Source organism: Euphorbia lathyris, chromosome 3 (genome assembly GCF_963576675.1).
Source record: "Euphorbia lathyris chromosome 3, ddEupLath1.1, whole genome shotgun sequence".
Lineage (NCBI taxonomy): Eukaryota > Viridiplantae > Streptophyta > Magnoliopsida > Malpighiales > Euphorbiaceae > Euphorbia > Euphorbia lathyris.
Genome location: NC_088912.1, coordinates 92,868,050 through 92,892,389, shown reverse-complemented (window position 1 = coordinate 92,892,389; position 24,340 = coordinate 92,868,050). Strand labels below are relative to the sequence as shown.

Below are 24,340 nucleotides of genomic sequence, written 5' to 3'. Positions count from 1 at the left end.
AACGGAGCTCCAGCAACTTTGAACGGCACCAGCGAGCAAACAGCCTCACCGTCATTGGAGAACAAGCTTGGTCCATGGATTCACGCAACCAAGAAGCGCAAAAATGTCAAGCAATGAGGACCCACTCCTTTGAAACCTGCAAAAGACAATAAACATATTAATGAAACAATGGCTTCAAGGTTTCAAGTCTTATCTTGTCTAGAAGATCACTCTGGAAATCAATCAATTTCTAACCCCAAGACCCATATTGGCCCAAGCTTAAGAGCATCTCAAAGGCATATTTTTCATTTTTGCCTTCCATCTCCCCAATTCTCTATATTTCTATCCCCAATCCCTATTTTTCTCCAACCCATTTATATAATTTCTTCCCTATAAAGTATATTCCATACTTTATTCTACTTCAACTACTTTTTACCTCTAATTTATCACATTATTATTTTATTAGTTCTCCATTAATTTGGAGAAACATAGATTCTTCCCCAATTATAGGGAAGAATTGATTTTTTCCCTACAATTAGGGAAGACAATGGGGAGGGTTGGACTGCCAACTCTAAGTGAGGCAAATTTAAATAAGGCAAAGGTAAAAGAAATGGGCCAGAAAAAACTTATTCTACATACATACTAAAGACAAAGAACACATTATGTCCACTAAAAACAAAACTCCCACCACACATGTTCCCACAATGAACCATTCACACCTGGATATCTCCATTGAGAATTTAAATCCTAATTGTTTAAGGGTGTTATTATTCCCAGCCACCATTTTCCACCCCTAACCCTGTGAAAGGATGAAAATGCCCTTTCAGGTGTTGGCGATGAGAAATGGGCTATTTTTTTTGCTCTCCCGACACACGGACATGTGACTAGCACACCTCACCTTGTGCTGAGGCGTGATAGCCACATTTCTCACCATGTGGTGAGGCGTGATAGTCACACGCCCGCCCTTATGGTGAGGCGTGTGTCAATCACGTCTCACGCCTTGGTAGATTTTTTTTAACTAAAACCTGTAACAATAATATAAGTTGATAAATAAATATTATCAATTAAAACATATAAATTCATATACATCAATGTAATCTATTTCAAGCCGCTCTCTTGTCAGCATAAATATTGTCCAAGTGTTGAACACTCGGATCACGAAATCTATCTCATTGAATGGGAATTTGAGGCACTGGAAATCTAGGTCTTAAATAAAGACGTATGTAGTGTTCATAACTTCTCAAATGACAAATGGCAATCTCTCGCTTCAGTGGTCTTCCATCGTCTGAACGCATCGGCAGTATAGTACAACATCCTAACTGTAGCGCAGTAAAAAGGAATATCATGTTGGTCCCTTGTAAGGTTGCAAATATAGTTCCAAGGGGGGGTTAGGAACTATTTTACCTTTTTAAACTAATTTAGGCAGATTTCTTTTCTTTAAGAAAAGTTTATCTAACAGCGGCACTTAGCACACAGCAAGACACTGACTTAGTCAACTAGTGACTAGGACAGCTTCGTTGCTTAGGTCAGGAAATAGCACTTTGAGTCTATTCCTGAACCTTCTCGTTGGTAGCGCACAACTCAGCTTGACCTCTTTTACTTAGTCAGTTTTAGTTTGTTTTAAGCAAGCAATATGAGTAAGGCGTTAAGGTTTAGAAATACTTCACTAAGCAGATTTATCCAGGTTCGGCTTCTTCTAAGCCTACGTCCTGTCCCCGGAACACCTCCGAGATTTCAAATCCTCTACTGAGCTCTTTAAAGGTAGAGCCTCAAACCTTTTACAATATCAGCAATTGAGTATGACAAGAGTACCTTCCTCTATACTTCTACTCAATCCTAATCTCTCCGCTGAGTACTTAAAACCGAGTACTCAGCCTCTCCTTTCTACTTCTAGAAATGATAAAGATTTTGTCCTAAACAACAATTGCTAGAACACCTTAGATGATTGAAAAACAATCACTCTAGACTTTTACACAAATGAATAGACTTTGTAGTGTAAGAATTTTGCTTTGCTTCTTGCTTGCAGAACTTGTAGAGATTTGGACAGCGTAATGGCTTGATCAAGTTCTGTGTTTAGTGAAGCTTGTGATGGCATTATTTATAGAGACGTCTGGCCATTCGGTCATTTCGAATTTTGAAATAACCGTTGGAGGGAAACGGCTATGTGTCGTTGTCATCCTAACTTGCACAAAGCTCTTGGCCAATCACCTTAGATGATTGAAAAACAATCACTCTAGACTTTTACACAAATGAATAGACTTTGTAGTGTAAGAATTTTGCTTTGCTTCTTGCTTGCAGAACTTGTAGAGATTTGGACAGCGTAATGGCTTGATCAAGTTCTGTGTTTAGTGAAGCTTGTGATGGCATTATTTATAGAGACGTCTGGCCATTCGGTCATTTCGAATTTTGAAATAACCGTTGGAGGGAAACGGCTATGTGTCGTTGTCATCCTAACTTGCACAAAGCTCTTGGCCAATCACAATCGTGTATCTTCTGTCCTCGGTCAGCACAGCAGATGGTCTCTCCTTTTATGGTAAAGTCAACTGGACAGCATACTGTGTCGTCTGAACTTTGCTAAAAGAGGAAACACTTTGTCTGGAAGTTTTCCTCTGCCGGTCTGCTGTCTTGTACGCTTTGTCGAGACTACTCAGCAGCTTCATTGTGAAGTTGTTCCTGAAGGTCTTCTAGATCCTTCCGTTTGCTGAGTTGCGTTTTTGTCCAAAACGACAACGTCTTGACATACGCGGGCCGAGTGTACTGAGTTGTTTGACTTGGGCCTTGGCTTCCGTATTGGGCTTGGGCCTTCTAATCCTTATGACTTATAACATTTATACTCAACATTGAACAAACACATTAGTAGAATAAATCAACGCATTTAAACTTAGTGTGTTTAGAATATGTATTCTAATTTATACTTAAACAATTTTGTCAAATCAAAATTATGTAGAAAGGTGTTTCAACAAACTCCCCCATTTTGATGTTGGCAAAACTGTTAAGCAAGGAACTCAGTATGAGCTCCCCCATGATAGTTGACCTTTTTAATTAAGTGAACTCCCCCGTAAGGACTGAACTACGGACTTAGTTTTATTCTAAACATTCTAAGGTTTAACTGAATAAGTCTAAGATCAGATTTCAGGTATAGGTCAGCTTATGGGTCATATTCTATTTTACTCAGAATTCAGCGAAAGTAATATATAGTGACAGAGCGCGCTGAGCAAATTATTGTTCAATGAGTTCTTTATCAGAATGTTTCATAAGATCATAGTATGATGTCAAACATGTTATCAGCATATCATTTAGTCAATAAATATTATAAGTGTTAAGCATAGCTGATATAAACGAAGATACATAATAACTCAGTACTTAATAGCATATATCATAACTCAGTATTGGAATAAGAAAAGGAAGTATGATATATTGATAGAAGTCAGCAGTTGCACAGCAAAAATAAATTAGCAAAAATTAAGACCTAGCCTAACTATTTCTTTTTCTTGCCCTGTGACTGACTTCACTTGTACTGACGTTGCTCATGCTGAGCTCTAGCAGCTTGCGCTTTCTCCCCCGTTTTGTCAACTTCAGGGAGCTTAAACGCATCGGTTAAGATAGCGCGAGTCAGTTCTTGTGAAAGCTCTTTGAGTTTGTCAGCACTTTCATTTAGCCCATCAAAAATGCCAACGCCATCAGCGGATACTTCGACTGGTATATGAAGATCAGCAGCACTGAGCATATTCACACTGAAGGCTTGTGCTTTGGCTTGCCAAATGAGAGCTTCAGTGAGACCAGCAAAGACTTGGTGGAAGGTTTTTAAGAGTGCTGAGTCATAATGATGATGCTGGATATTGTTATGACGGATGTGAGTGAAGGATTTCCGTGCAAGAGATAGCAACTCATTTTGCTTCATCGAGTCAGTATCCATCTCTTGCTTGTTGAGATTAAGGAGCCGAATGGCCTCACCAATTTGCTCGACTGAGCACTGACTATAGGATACCATTTGCTCATTTGTCTTAAGTTGCTCAGTATGAAGCTGAGCAAAGAGCATCTTGAGTTCTGAGGAAGTGGCATAGTCAGTGTTCACAGCAGATAACTTCTGAACTTGCTGATGGAGTGAGTTCAGATGTTGAATTGTTGACAGTTGTATCTCTGCCAACTTAGCAATGGAATCCTGCTTAGCTTGCTGGGCTTGTAATGACAGGACGACATTCAGCAAATCCTTGAGTCCCTTGACTTCGTTGAGAAGTAGAGTGACTTGAGAGAGCTGAGTTGCGGCAGGAATTGAAGATCCAGCAGTAGGCGAAGCGAAATGTTGAAGATCGTGGATGAGTGCTTGCACTGAGTCAAGGAGCTTTTTGCCGGACTCAGTGGTATCCCGATGTACATCAGTATGACCAGAAGAAAGTGGGGTGAAAGGAATACCCTGGTCAGTGACTGGATGACTTGGCTCAATCTGCACTTGAGTTGGAGGTAAGTTTGATTGATCAGCAGAGAGGTTGTTGATGATGGAAGTCATAACCCGAACACTGTCTGTGCTGACGGCAGAGGGATGAGGAGTCAGAATTATGCTTGAGGAAACAGCATGGGCAGTGCTTGGTTCAACCTGACTTGTAGAAGTGGTTGAAGTGTTATGCTCGGCATGTTCCTGTTGAGAAGAAACAGAGGCTTGTTTTTCCAACGGCGTTGTAGTAGAGGAAGTTGTGGGCCATTTGAAAAATTTTAATTGGACGGTAGAAGGATCCTTTGTTGTCTTGGAGAGGACAAGTTGAGGAATGGATGGTGGTTGCACAGGAGGGTCACTGACTATTACCTCACTGGCCTTAACCAGTTTTCGCCTTCTATGTGGTGGAGTGGTATGATGAGCAGGTTCTATTGAGTGAGTAGGAGAAGGTTCCTTTTGCTCAGTCTGAATCTGGTCAGCTTGCTCTTCAACTTGTTCAACTCCCGTAGCCAACTCAGTGTCAGTCTGCACAGCACCACCTGCTAACCCAGTGTCAGCGTCCTCAGCTTCAATTTCGCTGGCATATTCTTCAGACTCCTCAGCGTCATTCTGACCGCTGGTTTCATCATCTTCTTTTTCTTCCTCAGTATTATCTCCATCAAGTTCTTCCTCAACTTGGGAGATGAAGTGATCATCTAACTGGACTTCAGTTCCCTCAGCATTAGTGCCTTGACATTGAGTGAAGTGAGAATCACCCGGTACAATAAAATCCGTCGGTATGACGTCGAGAGGGGCCTGTGTTGAAGACTTCTGCTTCTTCTGAGGGAGCTCAGCAGCTGCCTCAGTGTTAGGCTCATCTTGCCTGCTTCTCTTCTCAGCTGACTTTCCAGCTGACCTCTGCCTCTTTGCTGGAGACACAACATTAGGTGTCTCAGCAGATTTTCTCTTACGAGAAGCTGGGGCCTTAGTTCTTTGCCCTTTCTTAGGCTCAGCTATAGTCTCCTCAGTCTGATCAGCTTGGCCAGCAGCAGCAGCAGCTTTTCCTTTCTTCAAAGGCTGCCCATATTTCAGTGCCCTCAGCGAGGCCGCTGTGATTTCGGTTCCTTTGAAAGATTCCTCGCCTTCAAGGTCAATCTTGTGGTCGATGAGGATCCTGGTAATGATTGATCCCAACCTCATTGTACCCGTGCTACGTAGGAACCCAGCAACTAGGAAGACGGGCATGTTGATGGGGGTGTACGTCAGCATGTGCCATATGAAGCACTGTTCAAAGTTCGTTGCTGAGGTCGTGCAGTTTATCTTAGGGTAAATGAAGTAGCTCAGCAGGTAGTGAGCCATCTTTTGGTGCTGTCCCATTGAAGATGCTGAGATCTCGCCTGAGTGACCCTCAGGTTTGCAGAAAGTATGGACGTAGTCGGTCTTGTCCTGATCTCCAGACTTCCTCAACCTCACTCCCTCAGTTTTAAGTTGGAGGAGATTTCCCAAGTACAGAGGGTTGATGAAGATCGTCTTTCCTTTTACTTTAGTGCTTAGATAGTCAGGGGAGTCATTGGCAACCATGAGATTGTGGTAAAACTCCCTTACCAGGTCAGGATACGTTTCATCTCTGACGGAGAACAGCCCAGTCCATTCGTTCTTTGCAATCCATTCGGCAAACGGTTGTTCATGTTGGACGAAGTGCTCAGAAACCCATCTGGAGGGCTCAACTTTCCATTCGAGAACACTTTCGAAGACTTTGGAGTAGGTTCGTATTTTCACAGCTTTCTCTTTTTCAGAGTTTTGATCAGTTTTACCCTTGCTAGAGGTGGAAGGGTTTCGTGAAGGTTCATCGGAGCTGGACTTATTTTGGCCGGCACCGGAGACGTTGAAGGATAGCTTAGTCATGCTTCTAAGATGGAGAGAATAGAGGTATTTGAGAGAGAGAAATTTGGGTGATTTCGTAGCCTTAAAGATTTGTTGAGCGTAAGGAGTAAAAGATGGGGAATTGCCCATGATTTATAGACGAGTTGAACGGTGTGGATCTTAACCAAATCCATATGTCAGTTGCCTTGGGATCATGTACCGACAGGGATCCTGGCATTTATGACACATTACGGCGAATACGTCATCCTAGGTTATACGCGTGCTTGGAATTTATGCTAACGGATTAATCACTCAGTATTTAGAATGTCAAGCGTTTGATATTCTGAGAGATCAGTGCATTATTTAAGGATGATTTTAAGTTCAAGTTCGAAACTAATTTACTCAGTGTGCAAGATTACTCAGTATTGTATATTCAGTCAGTTTCAATGACATACTCAGCAAACAATGAATCATTCAGCATGTAATTCATTCAGCATCCAATAATCATTTATGCACATAAAATCCTAATAGCTTCTAGCCTTGCCACTGGGGCAAAGGTCTCACCGTAGTCTATACCTTCTTGCTGACTGTAGCCCTGAGCTATAAGTCTTGCCTTGTTTCTGACTACGTTTCCTTGCTCATCTAGCTTGTTCCTGAAGACCCATCTTGTTCCAATGGTCTTTTGGCTCCTAGGATGTGGCACTAACTCCCATACATTATTCCTCCTGAACTGATTGAGTTCCTCTTGCATGGCATTCATCCAGAATTCGTCATCCTCAGCTTCGGCAAAGTTCTTCGGCTCAAGTACTGAGACAAAAGCTACATTGCCGAGATATTTCCTTAGTTGATTTCTTGTCATCAGCGTATTTCCAGCTGAGTCAAGAATTGCATTTTCTGAATGCCCTCTTGGAACTCTTATCTCCTTTGGTAGACATGTGTCTTGATCTATCTATGTTTCAACATTCTCTGCAGAAGTAGATGGGTCAGTGAAAGTAATTTTAGGTTCACTCTTACTTTTGGTCAGCCGTTTTATGAAGGACTCAGTGGCTGGTTCTTGATCAGCAGGTGCTGAGTTTGGTTCATCTTCTGTCAGCGGCTGGTATCTTCCTGCAGGGTTAGTTTCATCGAATTGCACATGTATAGATTCTTCTAATACTTGAGTTCTCTTATTAAAAACTCTGTATGCTTTGCTGTTTGTTGAGTAGCCTAGAAAGATAGCCTCATCAGCTTTTGAATCAAATTTGGCTAAGCTAACTTTGGTATTTAAAATAAAACACCTACAGCCAAAGGCACGAAAGTATCCAATGTTGGGCTTTCGTCCTTTCCAAAGTTCATATGGGGTTTTCTTAAGTATAGGTCTAACTAAAGCCCTATTCAGAATATAGCATGCTGTGTTGACAGCTTCTCCCCAAAAATACTTTGGAAGCCTATGCTCATCCAGCATTGTCCTAGCAATCTCAACCAGAGTTCTGTTCTTCCTTTCAACAACCCCATTTTGCTGAGGCGTTCTAGGAGCAGAGAAATTGTGGTCAATGCCGCTGGCTTCACAGAATTCAACAAACTTCTGGTTCTTGAATTCTCCACCATTATCACTACGGATATGAGTTAATTTTAGGTCTTTCTCATTTTCAATTTTTCTAACCAAGTTTGAAAATGTCTCAAAGGTCTCATCCTTACTGGTCAGCAGGATAACCCATGTGTACCGAGAGAAATCATTTACAATAACCAAGGAAAACCTTCTTCCACCCAGACTCAGCGGCTGGACTGGACCAAAGAGATCCAAGTGTAGCATTTCTAACGGACGCTTAGTTGAGACAATGTTTTTACTTTGAAAAGATTGCTTGGTTTGTTTTCCAGCTTGGCAGGCATGGCATAATTGATCTTTTTGAAATTTAAGTTCAGGCAGTCCCTCAACCAATTGCTTTCTTGCTAATTTGGCCAGGAGGTCCATGCTTACATGACCAAGTCTCCTGTGCCATAGCCAGGAATTTTCTTCCTTTGTGACTAAGCATACAGTTTTTGAAAACTTCTTTTCGAGGTTTAGCATAAAGACATTGTCTATCCGAGGGGCAGTTAAGATTAACTCATTAGTTTTACCCTCGTATATTTTACATCCAGTAGCATCAAATATAACTTTTCTCCCATTGTCACATAGCTGAGCTACGCTGAGTAAGTTATATTTGAGCCCGCTGACTAGGGAGACAGATTCAATAGTAGGGTTACCTCCGACGGTTCCTGAACCTACTATCTTACCCTTCTTGTTGTCTCCAAAACTTACACTCCCTCCTCGTTTACGTTCAAACGTGATGAACTGAGTTTCATCACCCGTCATATGCCTTGAGCATGCGCTGTCAATATACCACATCTTTGACTTCTCGGCACATCTCAGGCTTACCTGCATTGTAACTAGTTACTTTTAGGTACCCAACTCTTTTTGGGTCCTGACTTGTTAGGTGCAACAGGTATAGCATCATATTTTATTTTATGGCGGCATACATGGACAGTATGGCCATTCTTTCCACAGAAGTCACAACTGACCTTCTGTTTAGGATTTTTTACTGACTTATCAGCACCCCAGTGTTGAGCGTGCCAGCACACTTTAGTAGTGTGTCCTAACTTCCCATAAAAATCACATTGGACTTTTCACTGGGGATTTCTTCTCTGCTGAGTACCTTGGTACTGTGTACCTTGATACTGAGTTCTCAGCGGAAAATTGTTTTTGTTTGGAACCTTTAATTGGTTCTGAATGGTTGTGACATCCTTCCTCAGTTTCTTTGAAACTGACTGGACTTCAGAGACAGACTCATGAATGATTTTCATATTTTCATGCAAAACTGAGTTGTCTTGAAGAAGGTATCTGAGGTCACTCAGTTTGACCTCTTCTACTTCATCACAGCGCCGGCTGAGTGCTTTAATCTTCCTATTACACTTTTTAACAAGTGTACAGAGATCACTCAGGGCGTTACCCATTTCATTTCTGAGTTGAGAGAGTGAGATTACCTCATTAGATTGCTCTTCATTATCTGACTCATCAGATTGGTCAGCATGCTCAGAAATGCATGGCTCAGCTAGTTCGTCAGCCATAAAGCATATCTTCGTTGACTCGGTGGCCTCAGTTTCTGTTGATGAAGATTCATCACTGTCACTCCAAGTAGCCACCATTGCCTTCTTCCCACTTTTCTTGTCTTTCCTCAGCGTGGGGCAGTTTGACTTAATATGGCCATCTTGGTGGCACTCAAAGCATGTAATGGGCTTTGAGCTGTCCTTTCTATATTTGCTGTCGCTTGAGTCAGCCTTATACTTATCAAACTTTTTGTAAGGCTTTTTGGAATATTTGTCGTTCTTCCTGAACAGCCTCTTCATCTTTCTTGTGAACATAGCCATCTCCTCATCATCAGTTGAACTCCCGTCAGTGGAGTCAGCCTTCATGACAAGTGACTTCTGCTTCTTGTCATCAGATTTTTCCTTCACCTCAAAGTTCTTCATTGATATCTCATGGGTCAGCAATGAACTGATGAGTTCGTCATATTTGTAGGTGGTTAAATCCTGAGCTTCCTCAACTGCTGTCTTCTTTGCTTGCTAGTCTTTTGGAAGACTCCTGAGTATCTTTTTGACTTGTTCTTCCTCAGTGAAGATTTTCCCAAGTCTCTTGAGCTCATTAATGATGTTGGTGAACCTTGCGTTCATGTCTGAAATGCCCTCATCATTGTTCATCTCGAACAGCTCGTACAGTCTCATCTGCTGATTCATCTTGGATTCTTTTACTTTGTTTGTTCCCTCGTAGGTGACTTCCAGCTTTTTCCAGATCTCTTGTGCCGACTCACAACCTGAGATTTTGTTATATTCTGCAGCATCGAGCGCAAAGTGAAGCATATTGATAGCCGAAGCATGGTTTTGAAGCTTCTTAAGATCATCCTCTGTCCATTCTACCTCAGCTTTAACAACTGACTGGCCAGTAACAACTTTCACAGGTACAAACGGGCCTTGGACTATAGATAGCCAGGCACTCATGTTTGTAGCTTGAATGAAGTTTTTCATCCTATTCTTCCAAAAGGTATAGTTTGACCCGAAGAATAGGGGAGGCCTGGTAATGGACAGCCCCTCAGGTAATATCTGAGTTGTCTGGTTTCCAGGGAGAAACCGAGTGCTGTTTTCGCCCATGGTATGGATCAACTCAAGGTTGTTAGACCTTTAGTAGTGAGCTTTTAGGCTCTGATACCACTTGTTGGTCCCTTGTAAGGTTGCAAATATAGTTCCAAGGGGGGGGGGGGGTTAGGAACTATTTTACCTTTTTAAACTAATTTAGGCAGATTTCTTTTCTTTAAGAAAAGTTTATCTAACAGCGGCACTTAGCACACAGCAAGACACTGACTTAGTCAACTAGTGACTAGGACAGCTTCGTTGCTTAGGTCAGGAAATAGCACTTTGAGTCTATTCCTGAACCTTCTCATTGGTAGCGCACAACTCAGCTTGACCTCTTTTACTTGGTCAGTTTTAGTTTGTTTTAAGCAAGCAATATGAGTAAGGCGTTAAGGTTTAGAAATACTTCACTCAGCAAATTTATCCAGGTTCGGCTTCTTCTAAGCCTACGTCCTGTCCCCGGAACACCTCCGAGATTTCAAATCCTCTACTGAGCTCTTTAAAGGTAGAGCCTCAAACCTTTTACAATATCAGCAATTGAGTATGACAAGAGTACCTTCCTCTATACTTCTACTCAATCCTAATCTCTCCGCTGAGTACTTAAAACCGAGTACTCAGCCTCTCCTTTCTACTTCTAGAAATGATAAAGATTTTGTCCTAAACAACAATTGCTAGAACACCTTAGATGATTGAAAAACAATCACTCTAGACTTTTACACAAATGAATAGACTTTGTAGTGTAAGAATTTTGCTTTGCTTCTTGCTTGCAGAACTTATAGAGATTTGGACAGCGTAATGGCTTGATCAAGTTCTGTGTTTAGTGAAGCTTGTGATGGCACTATTTATAGAGACGTCTGGCCATTCGGTCATTTCGAATTTCGAAATAACCGTTGGAGGGAAACGGCTATGTGTCGTTGTCATCATGACTTGCACAGAGCTCTTGGCCAATCACAATCGTGTATCTTCTGTCCTCGGTCAGCACAGCAGATGGTCTCTCCTTTTATGGTAAAGTCAACTGGACAGCATACTGTGTCGTTTGAACTTTGCTAAAAGAGGAAACACTTTGTCTGGAAGTTTTCCTCTGCCGGTCTGCTGTCTTGTACGCTTTGTCGAGACTACTCAGCAGCTTCATTGTGAAGTTGTTCCTGAAGGTCTTCTAGATCCTTCCGTTTGCTGAGTTTCGTTTTTGTCCAAAACGACAACGTCTTGACATACGCGGGCCGAGTGTACTGAGTTGTTTGACTTGGGCCTTGGCTTCCGTATTGGGCTTGGGCCTTCCAATCCTTATGACTTATAACATTTATACTCAACATTGAACAAACACATTAGTAGAATAAATCAACGCATTTAAACTTAGTGTGTTTAGAATATGTATTCTAATTTATACTTAAACAATTTTGTCAAATCAAAATTATGTAGAAAGGTGTTTCAACATATCACGGCATTCACCACACCCCGCTCTTGTCCATCTAATACGCGTGAGTGCATCATCTACTCGGTACCGGAACACTGGCTCATACAGATCGCGGTGGGTTCGCACCTCATTTTCTATACGTGCTCTCACCAACTTCCACTCCTTCTGATTATTTGTGATGACATCGGATAAAACACTAAATCCACAGTTACCATCTGATACAATATCTAGGTATCCAGTAATAAATGGTACGATGAGTCCTTGAACCCTATATAAGTGATGGTATCTACTGATATCCGCATTAAATCCGGCTGCAAATATGAATATATGAAATTCGTCAGTGGTAATATATTTACTTTAACATGAACTTATTTATTATGAAAATAATAAATACCCGACATCTCATTGTTATGTATAGAGGACGATGAGCTTCGGCCTCGACTACGATTACTCCTCGAAGTAGAAGACCGAGCACGACCACGTGCACCCTGACTATACTCCCATGCACTCGGATTGCGCTTCGTAGATGAACTCCCATTTGGTCTATCCCTAACTGTATCTTTGACCTCGGGTTCTTTGTAACTGTCTTGATCCGGGTTAATTTGGTCATGTATGTACACAGATATGCTACGCACCATTGCAAGATCTAATTTGTCGACCTTTTTCACAAGAGAGTGAAAAAACTGGTGATCCTCGGACCCATCCCCATCTAGGGGAGCAGTAGCTGGTATGTCACTCAAACCATCAAAAGCAAGAGTTCTCCAAAAATGATGGATGTGGTCCACACTAACCGGCGTATTCGAATCAATATGTTTTTTTTAATTTCACATGCACAAGGAATACCATGAGTCATGGGCAACACACATCCGCAATCACTAAACACATCCACACTCAATCCGCGTATACACATCATCTCATCATACAGTACACGCAAACAATAATGTGAAACATTTAAATTGAGGTAAGTGAAAGGAACTACGCAATGAGACACTGCAGATCTTCGTCTCGAGTCCTCAAGTGAGTATCTAGTTATATACAGTAAAACATTACAAAACTAATTTATTACAATTAAAAAGATTAAATTTATAACAGAAAAAATATCTTAGTTGATCGCATCAATCTGAGCCTCAATGTCTTTGTGCACATTCGTCCACACTGTATCGAGTGCTCCGGTAGATGAATTCAACCAATGCTTCAAATGTGCATGTGCACTCTTTACTTGACATGTTGTTATGTTATGTTTCCTAAGTGCAACACATTGTTCGTCTATGCTAGACAGAACTTCTCCTTATGCACTAGCCATGTGGTCTCCACATACTGTATCACACGAGACCATTTGGCAGTAGTATTCTTCATGCTTCTCACTGTCTCCTCATATTCGGCTACTGTCGGCAGCTTCCATTATTTTTTTTTCCATTTGGTATTCTTAAAAATTTCTCCAAAATCCTTCATTGCAATCAATTTGCCCACTCTATCCTCCATATCTTTATTAATATGCCACGTACACAACAAATAATGAGTTTCTGGAAAAACCGCACTAACCGGTCTCATCAATCATAACTCCTGATCAATAGTAATGGTTGTCGGATGAACATCACCTTCGATCAAAAGCCTCATTTTTTCTAAAACCCACATATAACTACCCTCAGTCTCATCCTTCATAATTGCATAGGCAATCAAGAAATTCTTGTTAGAAGGCGCTATTCCAATGATCTAAAAAAATTGCATTTTATACTTGTTTTTTTATATGTTGAATCCATGCCAACAAACAAGTATTAGGATCAAAACAAGGTGATCGAAGTATGATGTGCCATAAAGAGGTGAGTCACAACATTGCTATCCGGATCCGCTTGCGTCCAATGTATGTAATCCATATCTATAGCAAGCCGATAAAACTGACTGATTATATCCCGACCCTCAAAACTCTTAGTCCTTATTTTTTCCCTGTAATTATACACATGTCTTTGGGTCGGGTTATCCTCAGGGTGTTTTTCTTTAATCGCTGCAAAAATAGCACAAGACTTTACTTGAGCTGCACTCATTTGACGCACAATTTTTTTTGAAGCGGGACTTAGTCCACTCTTCTGTCGATATCCCTGACGATATACAACCAATCCATTATTGTGTTGTCCTCTCTCTCTAGCAACACCATTTACCACCCAACCCCCTAATTCAGTGATTCCTAGAACATTCACCTGGAATTTGCAACCATAATATTTTGTTTTCGTATTCCTCCGTATTACATCCTTCATATCCATATCCCTTTGGGTATTCTTTATACCACGGACACATTTAACCAATATCCATTTTAATTTACATCATGTCTTGTGAGAAGCTATAGTTAACTCGAAGCCAAGACGAATCGCCGTCTGTTTTGCCCAGTTAACAGCTTCCTAATATATTTCAAACGCTTTTAGAGGATAAAATTCCCCGCTGTAATCGACGACACTGTCACCTCCGAAGTCTTTTAACAGAATCTGCGAATGTTAACTAACGAACATTAGATTCCATTACGATCAAATTCGCCAATATTTCGGGTCCTAAACTCCAAAATTCTATTTTCTGGGTACGGAATGTGTGCACATTGTGTCCACCTTGTGGTGGGGCGTGTGTACATCATGCCCCACCACAAGGTAGGGCGTATGAGCATTGCGCCCCACCACAAAAGTTTGATAGTCCTTTGAATTTACATGATGTCTTATTAGCCCATTAACTTGCTTAAAATGTAATGATTAAGTCCCTAAATCTATAAAAACGTCATGAAGATGTATAAAACAGAAAGTTAATTTGTTTTAAAGACATAGAATCACGAATTACGCTTTTGTTTTTTAAGTTTAATTAAGAATTTAGACAAATTAAAATATATATCACTTTAAACAAGTTCAGAAGGTGAATGCATCACCATAAGAGAGTGTGTGGGCCAATAGATCATTTTAAACAAATCTAGATAGCTAATAGGCTATTTTAAGCAAGTTGAGAAGACTAATGAGATATTACATAAGTTCAGGACCAATCAATATTTTTGGACAAGTTTAAAAAGCTCTTGATGTATTAAACCTTAAATAAAGAGTGAATACAAGCATGCAATATTGACTATTGATGGTATGCATCATACAAACATGGTCAATAAAGTGCTCACATCAAATTATGCTAATGAGTGGATTGTTCTTCCATTGATAAGACGAGATTATCTCATCTCATCAACTGGGACGGATCCAGAGGGAGCTAAGGAAGTTTGAACACCCACTGATCGTCGAAAAACGTTGAAAGTTCCATTAAAACTGTATACGAAACTTCAATTTAGCACCCATAAATCACGAGAGACCACTGCAAACAGTAAATCCTAAATCTGCCACTACTCTAATGAGCTTGACCACGATATATAAGAGTGCCGAGATTAGAGACCAGATTGGATTCCTTGTCCTCCTGGCCCCCTCCAGCTGATGTGTCAAATTCTTAAATTTTTATTATATTTCTCTTTTTCAATTATTTTTATTTCACCCTAATTTAAAACGTCTCTTTCCCAATAACTGAACCTCTCCGCATTCCCTCCCTCAATCTTACTCCATTCTCTTTTGCCTCAACTGCTTGATGAACTGTTGTTCACCTTAATTTTTTTTCCACACTCTATTCTCCTTCAATTTCTTTTATTCCATATGTTTCTTTTTAGCAAATCTCTTATCTACTGGTTTTTTTTTCCTGTTTATACGAGAAGTTGAGCAAGCAGAAGTGAAACAACAGGAACGGAAAATTGAAGAGAAAGCTAGAAATGGAGATGAACAAACCTGAAATAATTCAGGCAACCCTTTATTTTTGTTTGATTATGTTTCCTCACTGTTGTTTTTGTTCTCTGTTTTCAATTAATTTTGTTATTTATAGATTTTGAATTTGAATTCTATTCAGTTTCGACCTAATCGAATTTAGGGATTCGTTAACTTTCTCTCTCAAAACTCGGCTCAATCCTTTTTTTTGGCAGGAATGACTTCTTTGGAGAAGAAGGTGAATGGGTTTGTTGCAGATTTAGGAACATTATTGTTAGAAATTACAAATGGAGATGAAGAAAATGGAAATAATTAGGTAAACATGCCCTTTCTGTTTCCTTTTTCTTTTGTTTTATATCTGTCTGAATGATTGATCAATTGATTTATTGTATTTCTCTTTGGCAGGAATGACTTCTTTGGAGAAGAAGGTGAATGGGTTTGTTGCACGGGATTGGAGAAATTTGTATTTCTCTCTCCTCGCATTTACTGGATATTTTTCCAAGGTTTGTTTTTATCTATTTAACTCTGAATTTCTTAGTTTTCTGTAAGTGTTTTTTTGGTTGGGTTTGTTTGCCTTCTGTTGAGTTTGACAAATTTCCATGGAGAAGACCTTGTGGATGAAGAGACTTAGTACCCGAAGGCTGAGTAAGAATTTGGATGTACAAAGCATGTTGATGGGGCTATAGTCATGCTTTGGAGATAGTTTTCTCTTCTTCTTTCCAGGGATTCGCATAAGCAGGTTCTCTGCAGAAGAATTTCTTTGTTTTTCCTCTTTTCTGTGCATTCTTAATGTGGTTGTTCGATGCAATTGAAAATGTTGAGTATTGGGAGACATAGAGAAGGTATTCTTTGAATTTATGCTGATTAGAGCATTGCAGAAAATGCTATTGGATTACATTATGCAGAAAAATACTTCAACAAACTTGATGTGTCTATGCTATTCTCTGCTGCTATGTGCAAGAGAATTCTATTAAAAAAATAGAAGCTATTGTGCAGGAGATGTGAGACCTATTTTCGAACTATTTTATAGGAAGAAAATCTGCTGTCCCAAATTTCCTTTCCCTTCTTCTTTCCTCCGGCCACTTAATTAAAATAATATATTGTATGAGAGAGGGACAGGAAAAAGGGACATGGAAAATGGACAGCAGATATTCTTCCATAAAATAGGGATGAAGTCCAATTTTTCTTGGGGAAGTGTATATCTACTCCTAACGTATGAAATGGTAAAGATTTACCCTTAATATCTCTAATCAATATCAATTTTACTTCTACCGGACTGGTTTAATTGTTTTATTGGATCTTCTATACATCAATTATGTTTGAAAAAATTCCTATGTTATTTTTGTTTTTATTTTTGTTTTTCTCGTGCCTTTCTGAAGCTAAATAGAATGAGAATTAATTGGATGATAACATGGTGAGCTATCTTGCAGATTTGTTCATACACATCAATGTCCGTTGATCAGATATTGTGCAGAATCTATTTCAATCTATTTCAGAATTGGATGATATCAAGGTGAACTTCGATTTTCTGCCTATTTCTACTACTAAAGTTTTCTTCCCCCAGGTCTCCATATTGAGATATCAGTATTACTAATGCCAAGATTATGCTGCTTATAACCAATGTGTTTAATTATAATACTATACCTGAGTTCAATGAAATCAATAATTAGATTTTACAAAATTCAAATCAAATTATGCTTCTTATTTGACATCTATAGGAAGAGTAATATTTATTCAACTCTATTGAAGTGTTCTTTTGTAATTTTTTATAAGCCCAAGATTATCCCTCCTAATATCTCATAGGGAGGGCAATAAGATAATGTGTTCAGTAATCTAGCAGGCGATTTTATGAAACCAAGGATTAGTGAGGTTGTGAGCTCCTGGCTAAAGGTGTAAATGTCACTGTATACAATCGACAACTTCATGTGATTTGTGCAACCAAGGAGACTGAAGCATGGATTCAAAAACTCAAGTGGGAAGGGCTTAGTGAATTTTTGAAGATGGAGAGCACACCAATATACTGTGGTGTTGGTACAGTTACTAGAGGATTTGGTGTTGGTACAGTTACTAGAGGATTCACTTTTATGAAGCAAAATTGACTTGAATAATCTAAATAGACTTTACTGAGTTAATTCCACATCATATTTTGTGGGAAACGAAATCGAGACCCTTACCTTGAAGAAGATGGAGAAGCAGCACTAATGTAATTTGAGTTTAGGTTTCAGTTTCCATTTCCATTAACAACAAACATGTGATAAATTCATCCTTCTTTTAGGTTGGTTTTAACAATATTATACAAATTTTTATACAGATCCTTTTATCAGACTTGGTGTGATACAAAATCGCTGTTACTTTATTATTTTCTATTTGTATGTTTATACCGAATAATAAATTATTTAACCAAAAAATAAAAGGGCTAATATATTATTTATCCACAATATAAAAGGGTTAATAAATTATTTTCCCTAAAACATTTGTTCAAAACGATTTATATTAAAATTAAAATATTAAATAAAATTATAAACCTTATTCAAATGACCTATAATATTGTAGAGATTATTTTGATAAAAATTAGTCAACTAACATTTTACCAATATATAAAGACATAAGATACTAAAATAAGCCTAAAGTTTTTGGAGAAGTACCAATTTAGGCTCAACATTCAAAATAGCATGAATATAGGCTTCACATTTACAACATAATATCAATTTAGACTTAACGTTTACAATATAGCATCAATTTAGCCCGCACGTACAAAATAGCACCAATATAGGCATAATGTTTACAAAATAATACTAATTTAAGCTTCATGTTTACAAAATATACGCAATTTAAGTTAAACGTCACAATTAGATTAATCATATTATATTCTTTTTCTATTAACTTTATATGTTATTTTTTTATTTAGTTATATTCTTTTCCTATTAACTTTATATGTTATCTTTTTATTTAGTTAATAGGGAAACATTGCTTAAATTGTATATATTTTTGTAAACGTTAAGCTTAAATTCGTATTATTTTGTAAACATTAAGCCTATATTGTTGCTATTTTGTACGTGATGGCTAAATTGATGTTATATTATAAACGTTAAGCCTAAATTGATATTATGTTGTAAATTAAGTCTATATTAGTGCTATTTTGAACGTTGAGCCTAAATTGATACTTCCCCAAAAACCCTAGGCCTATTTTGATACCTTATCCCATATATAAATAAAATCTAAATATATTTAAAATAATATAAAATTCACATCTCACTTTATTATTAATTTATTATTGAAGCCGAACAAATTACAGGTTGTAATATTGGACAAAAAGTGTTCATTCCTCGACTTTCTTTGACACCGTCAGATATCAGATTACCGTTCAAATTCCAACGTAGACAGTATCCCTTGGTGGTTTGTTTTGCAATGACAATAAATAAAAGTCAAGGACAATCACTTTCACATGTCGGCTTATATCTTCCACCTCCGGTTTTCAGCCATGGACAACTGTATGTTGCAGTTTTAAGAGTTACAAGTAGAACAGGATTAAAAATTCTTATTAGTGATAAGGAAGACAAACCATGTAATTGTACTCATAATGTAGTTTTCAAAGAAGTGTTTAATAAAATAGAATAATTTTATATTAAATATAATAAAATTACTCCAGTTCATTTTCTTTTACAAGTACACGAATATAACTATTTAAATTAAAAATATTTATATCTCTAAAATTGAAAAAAACAAGAAAATAAATTTTGATTTCAAAATACTTCCGATTTTCATTTAAATTTTTATCATTTAAATTTTAAATATGCAGTACAAATTAATATTGTATTTTTTTTGGTGCCCGCTATCCTCACTTCCTTTCGAAACAAAGTAGATGCGAATTCTAAAAAAATTATACGGCTCTACTTACTACTTCATGTACCGGTCACTCACAATTTCTCTCTCTTCTCTCAATCGTGGTTCTGATTCTCTCCTCTTCTTCTCTATACGCATTCATCATCGACCTCCATCTTTTACATTCAGATTCCAACGCCAGTAATTCTCAAATTTGGGCACTAGTTTAAAGACTCGAATGAAGAACAGAACTGGGTTTCTCTTTCTTCTTCTCCTCTAAACACCCATCTTCGACTTCAATACCTATTTCTCCATCTTTTACATTCAAATTCCATTGCAATTTCATTAATTCTCAAGTTTGGTCACTAGTTTGAAGGTTTGAAGGAAGAAGAGAAGGGCTGGGCTCATGATTGTGTAAAGAGAAGTTTCGGCAAAAAAAAGCCCCTCCTATCATCTTGTACTCCGTTAAAAAGGTGAGCAATCTGACTTCATTGCCTCTATTCCATGTTTTCTCATAGTTTGTTACTTGCACTTAATTCAATTTTTTTGCTTAATACTTGTTTCAGTTTATATCTGTTATTTGCTATGGAGAATCTATGTTTCCGATTCAGTTTGTTAAACTAGTATAGACTTCTAAGCCTAACCTAATGCAGTATAATGCATCATTGGCTTGTATTTTTCATGGTTTATTTATATTAGGGAGCTAACATTGTAAACCTTTTCTAATAATTCAGTGAAAAAAAGAGTAATTAAGCTTAATCAAATTTTTTTTCTCTGAGATTCATTTGAAAATTGGATTCTGTTGTTTTCTTTTGTTCAATCAGTGTTATGTTACTTATTGTTATGTAGAATAGCAATTTCAATGCCTTGTGTGCTTCTGCTACTTTTTTCCTTGCTGAATCCTGGAATTGAATCAATTGGATGTTTTGGATGTTTAATGAATTCCTTAAAAATGTTGGTTGATGTTTTGTGTTTCGTTGATCTAGCAAGTTTTGGTTATGCAGTTATACTAAAATTTACTTGTTTGGTCGTGTTAGCATTAGAATCTAGCTTGTCTGCGATTCTGCCGGAACTGTCACCGTTTTCTAAGTAAGTTCAGTTGTTGGATTAACTTGGAAGTCTGTGAAATTCTAATTTTTTTTTTTTATTTTCAGATGAATTCGGACACGGACAATGTAAGAGATGAACTGGACTTCGAATTCTTAGGGAATAGGACAGGACAGTCGTACACAGTCCAAACAAACATCTATGCTCATGTAAAGGGTGATAGGGAGCAAAGGATTAACTTAATATGTTACCTTGCTATTAGAGTTGATGTCGGTGGTGTTAATTATTTACAGGTTGATCACCTAATTAATAAACATAATAGCTTTTAAGTACAGAGATGCTTTTCTCACCTAATCATGTTGATGTCATTCCTGGTATTCTCCTCCTTGTAAGTATTCTTCCTTAATTTATCCTGATTTTCAATTTCATTACTTATACTTATGTTTAATTAATCATACATTTTCAATCACATTTCCAGATTATCTTGGCCTTGCTCATTTGCTCATTTGCCCATTTGACTTCTTGTATCGACCTACTAGTCTGCTCTCCATTTTATAAGGTTCTAATGGTCGACTTTTTCATGGCTGATCAAATTACTAGCCAGGTCATTCATTCTCTTTACTCGCATTGCTCATTAACTACTCCATTTATATTTCTTGACATGGTATCAAAGTTCGAATTCCACAGTGTTTTATGACAATGGTTTGTGATTTTGTGATACAGATTCCATTGCTGAGACATTTGGAATCTACTGCATGCTACTTCCTAGCTGGGAGTTTCAGAACACATGAATATGGAACTTGCAAAAATGGAAGGCTATATAGAGAACTTGCCTATGTTGTGTCTTTATTGCCATACTATTGACGAGCTATGCATGTAATTTCACCACTTAATACCCGCTCCATGAATTAAAGAGAAAAATGAATGAAAATTCATGGCTCTCAAGATGTATTTTTATACAAGTGTGAGTTCTCTTTTGAGAAGATGATTTTTATGCTGAAACTCCAAGCACAAGAGAACATTAGGAAAGGTGCAATTACTGAACACAGGCAGAAACCCTTGCTTTAGCTGGTCGCAACCCCAACAAACTCACTCAAGCTCTCAATTAGAGGTGGCAATTTCTGACACGAAAACACGAAAACAGAGCCAACCCGACTGACACGACACGATTGACACGAAAGTCATTTTTCTAACATTTATAACATATAAAACCATATGGAACATAAATATGAGATAACACGATTTTGACACGAAACACGACAATTGCCAGGTCTGCTCTCAATTGGGCTGCCCATCCAAATCCACCGCCTTCAATTCCTATCCTCACTGCTTCCATACACCACCTCTGCACTCAAACCAAGCTCATACGTAGCTGCGTTGGTCCCTTCCATTGCCTTGGCGAACCTGTTGTTGCTGTCTGTGTCCAGACTGGGTAAGGTTTTCAAATCTCTATGAAGTTGTTTACTTTTTGTTTTTAGGATGCTATTGATCGATGTGAAGTTTCTTTAATTAGGTGTGATTACTTGGATATATATGGGGAGCCTGAGTTCATGGAGAGAATGGAGGCGAATTACCACGAGAAAGCCATGGAGACTGGTTCCTTGATGATTTCAACATATGGCATTGATTCAGTTCCGACTGAAATGGCTTGGTTGTTCAATTCCAGGCAGTGGATGTCTCCCTCTGCACCTAATCAAATCAAGGCTTATTTGAGCTTAGAGTCCGAGAAAATAACGGCTGGGAACTTTGGGACATATGAATCTGCAGTTTTAGGAATGGCCAATGTGAGCAAGTTGCAGGAACTCAGGCGTTCAAGACTTAAAAGGCCAAAGCCAGTGGTAAGGAGTTATTCTATTTTGATGTATGGTGGAATGGTATTAATTGTTGGAAATGTATCTAGTACTGATTATTATAGATATACTGCTAATCATATTAGTGTATTGTAAGCACTAGGCTGCAGTCTGAACCAAGACACATAAATTTTACATTTTTAAACAAGCAAATCGATCATTTGAGCCTATCCTTTATCCTAATCCACTTCGGGTTCACTAAATGGACTACTTTTCCTTTGAACAAATGTTTGATCTTTATTCAGGAATAATCTATCTATCTTTAACCACTTGATACATCATAATATAAAAATGCAAGCAAATATAAAGATAAAAGAGAACTTTGATATGAAGGTACATGTGCTTGTTGTGCTTAATATTTTTGCCTTTCAATATTTTGTCATTACTATTAATAGTTTTGAATTAATAATACTTTTGCCTTTCAGTATTTTGCCATTGCTATTAATATTGCTATTAATAACTTATGCTACCTGTTAGTTTTGGATTAATAATTTGATTTAAATTGAATGGTTCTGTAATCTATTGAATTTGTTTTTGTTCAAGTAATTATTAAAGGTATAAGGTGCAAAAATATCTGTCACGTTTACACCTATGAACAATTTTACCCATAACGTCTAAAATGGTGCAATTTTAGCCCCTAACATTGGCAGCCACTAGCAATTTTGTCCCTAAACTGTTAAAAATCTAAAGCTAGAGTTGCATCGAAAGCTATTCAAACTATTACTAATAACAATTCCTAAAACCTGTCAAAAATATCTTTCTGTCCCATTTTGCAATACATGATCACTCTTCCTTCTTTTTCATCTTCCACTTTTAACATTTTGTCTAGCAGCAAAACTCACTTCTGTCATTTTCTTGTAATTTTTAACCTCAATCCTTCAAACTCCTACATCGGTGGCTTGTCTGCAGTTTTTGGGCAGGCTCCTCCTCATGGGGAGATTTCTTTTTACTATTCCTGCATATGGATGTCCTTTAAACATGAATCTTTTACATTGAGAGACAAAGGGAAGTTATTGAAGTTTGATCTACTGTTACTACATCTACTATAGCTAGTGCTTTGATACCATCTGTCTTCAGTGACCCAACCATGTTACTCTGTTATTTTCTCTCTGTCTGTTTTTGCCTAATATAAAAAATCTAAGAAAAATAGATAAAAGGATCAAAGGTTAATAATGACAAAAGATAGAGACCTTATAATTATTTATCGACGATTTATGTTTGTCTCTAAGTCTAGATATAGCAAATGTATTGAATTTATAATTCAGATAGAGTTCCATTCAATCCAAAATTATATGTTTGATTATCTTGTAAGTAGTAGAATGAAGTGCAGTTTTAACAGTAACGTACGAAATGGTTCAAATTTAATCCTAACAATTTTACTGAAATGCAGTTTTAACACAAACGTACGAAATATTTGTTAAAGTAAGACTGTATTCAAGTCAAGTTGTTATTTTTTGTTAAAATATTACTGAATTCTCCAAAAATCGAGTTTTACGTAAAATATTTGCCTTTTACGAAAATTATTTAGTGTTATTTATTAAATTTAAAAATAAAATACAAATTAACTTAACAAATAAAAATATTTTTTTATTAATATGTTAACAAAAAATAAGTAGTTTATGTAACAATATATAAATGTTACGGAAATTTGTAAAGGTTTTACATATTTTACGTAAAGTAGTGTCAATTTGCATAAAGTGAGAGTTACTATATGTAAGGTTGTTATTTTACAAAACAAAATCTCTAATTTCACGAAAATATGAGGTCTACATAATATGTTTCAAATTTACGTCAATCACATACTGATAGACATAGTCTATGTAAAGTAAGATTGAATTTACGTAAAGTTGTTATTTTTTGTTAAAATATTATTGAATTCTCCGAAAATCGAGTTTCACGTAAAATATTTGCCTTTCTAACACGTTCTCCATGCATGCCATAATCTGTATTAATGTCCTTGTGCTCCTTTTTTTTTAAAAATCTAAGCTTCCATTTTCAAGGCATGCAGAGAAACTGAAATAGCTTTTTCTAGAATAAACTACTATGGTTGCAT

The 24,340-nt window shown here is 37.6% G+C and overlaps 2 long non-coding RNA genes across 2 annotated transcripts; both read left to right on the top strand.

Moving 5' to 3' along the window:
- Positions 1–15,977: 15,977 nt before the first annotated feature.
- Positions 15,978–17,623, top strand: LOC136222069 (uncharacterized). Its single transcript, XR_010685487.1, has 3 exons — positions 15,978–16,071; positions 16,999–17,081; positions 17,409–17,623. It is a non-coding gene; the product is annotated as an uncharacterized lncRNA (long non-coding RNA).
- Positions 17,624–19,455: 1,832 nt separating this feature from the next.
- LOC136221768 (uncharacterized) lies at positions 19,456–22,451 on the top strand. The gene is made up of 5 exons (XR_010685300.1): positions 19,456–19,863; positions 20,545–20,825; positions 20,916–21,041; positions 21,161–21,869; positions 21,951–22,451. It is a non-coding gene; the product is annotated as an uncharacterized lncRNA (long non-coding RNA).
- The last annotated feature ends 1,889 nt before the right edge of the window (positions 22,452–24,340 follow it).